This window comes from Myodes glareolus, chromosome 7 (genome assembly GCF_982192425.1).
Source record: "Myodes glareolus chromosome 7, mMyoGla1.1, whole genome shotgun sequence".
In the NCBI taxonomy this organism is placed as follows: domain Eukaryota; kingdom Metazoa; phylum Chordata; class Mammalia; order Rodentia; family Cricetidae; genus Myodes; species Myodes glareolus.
The window spans coordinates 51,877,238-51,879,088 of NC_142032.1; positions in this window are offsets into that span (position 1 = coordinate 51,877,238).

A 1,851-nucleotide genomic window follows, 5' to 3' on the forward strand; every position below is an offset into this window, starting at 1 on the left:
ACAGAGGAGGCAAAAACAGGCTCCCTAGAGCTCCCTGGCCAGGTGGTCTACCTCAGTGAGCCCAGGTTCAGGGAGAGGCCCCGCCTGTCTCAAAAAGTGGGTGGAGAATGTCTGAGGAAGACCTGACGTCAACCTCTGCTCTCCACATAGGAACACACAATAAAACTCGCAAGCTTTGTGGGCCTGGGTGGTATATCCCAGCAAGACCTACTCGGTCACACAGCCAAGTAGAAACTGTATCATTCCTTACGGCTCTGGTCAAGTTCTAGGCTCAGTTGGAGGGTCTGACCCCCAGGTCCCCAGGCCAGCACTGCTCCTCCACTGGGAAATTCATGTCAAACATGTCCCTCAGTCACCAAGGTTGCCCTGCTGTGACCTGGGCTGCCTTGGGTACTCCATTATACATCGCAGCCCACTGGAACAGAGTAGGATGTGGCCCTCCCACTCCTCGGTCCCCTATCTTCCTGCCCACTTCTCTAAGTGTTACTGGACAACCTCTGAAGTACCCTGTGCACAAGCTAATCCTAGTGTATTCTCACAGCAAGTCAAAGAAACTAAAAGCCAACAGGTAGTCCCTTAGATGACCAAGCAGCATCCCTGCCTCAGAGCTAGGACATTCCAAAGCTCTCCCCAGCCAGCGAAGCAGTCTCTAGGCCAGATCTCTTCCAGCCACATTCTGTCCCCAGGGCCTGTCACTGTTGCGGTACAGCAAGAGGCCTATGTGATGTGGTAAATATTTCACAGGAGGTAGGGAGGGCCTGTGGCAGTGTGTGCGGCCTTCTCAGTTCTGCAGCCCGAGGGAAGGGAAGAGAACCAGAATGCCTTGTGCAGTGACCAGACCACACGGCTCTCCAAGTCCTGTCTTAATCCCCCACCCCAGCTGCCACCACTCTGGTACAGCCCAAAGCAGGGGACTTAACTGCTACAATGAGATCTGCAACTTATTCCTGAAGAGCTGTTGACATCATCCGGCACCCTGACATCCTGTGCACCCAGCCCCAGCTCCTGCCAGGCAACTCAAACATAGCTGGCAGTGAAGGGAAGTAAGTCAAACTGAAGTTGGGGACTCTTGTGTGTCCTGGGGACTTCTAGCACCACAAATGCATAGTGCTGGAACCCTGCAGCGCTGGGACTGTGTGGATCTAAACCAAGTCTTACTTCCATGTGCAACCTGGTCACTGCACCACTCCAAGGTCTCCCTCCTCTTTAAAACTGGGGCTAGGAGGGCTAAGATGGCTGTGGAAAGGATCCTAGGAGATACATGCCATATTCCTGGTGACTGTCAGCACCTCTGGGCATGTGCCATAGGCATCTACCTCTGTCACCTTGCCAGGGAGAAAAGGCAGAGAACTGACTTGAGAAACCGTCAGGAACCTGATCTCCCACATTCTCCGCGGCTTCAGGGTAACCACCCTGTAACAGCGCTTGGAGGAAGCTGTAAAGAGCGCAGCCCAGTCCATAGAAGGCTACCTGGTCCCAGAAGCAGTTCGGCATCCCCTGTCCCTGCTAGCATACTCTGCAACCCTGGTAAGAAAGCGATAAACCACAGCCAGATTGAGGGTGTAACAGGAACACTTATCTCCCAACCGGGACTGAGACACAGGTGCCCCCTGGTGGTACTGAGTGGCCATGCATGTGGCCTAGGACAAAGCAAGCATTCCAGGCTTCAAGAAACAGCTAAGGAAAACCAGAGAAGAAAATGCTAAAAAGAGCCAAGTCCTTTGGCAGAGTGGGGTGGGCGGGGGAATCAAGAGGTGGCCATGGAAAGAAGGCGCTCTATAGTCTAAGGCTGCAGGAGTCACTGCCCCACAAGCAGCGGCGGCTGCTCTCAAACTCATCAGACACCACACA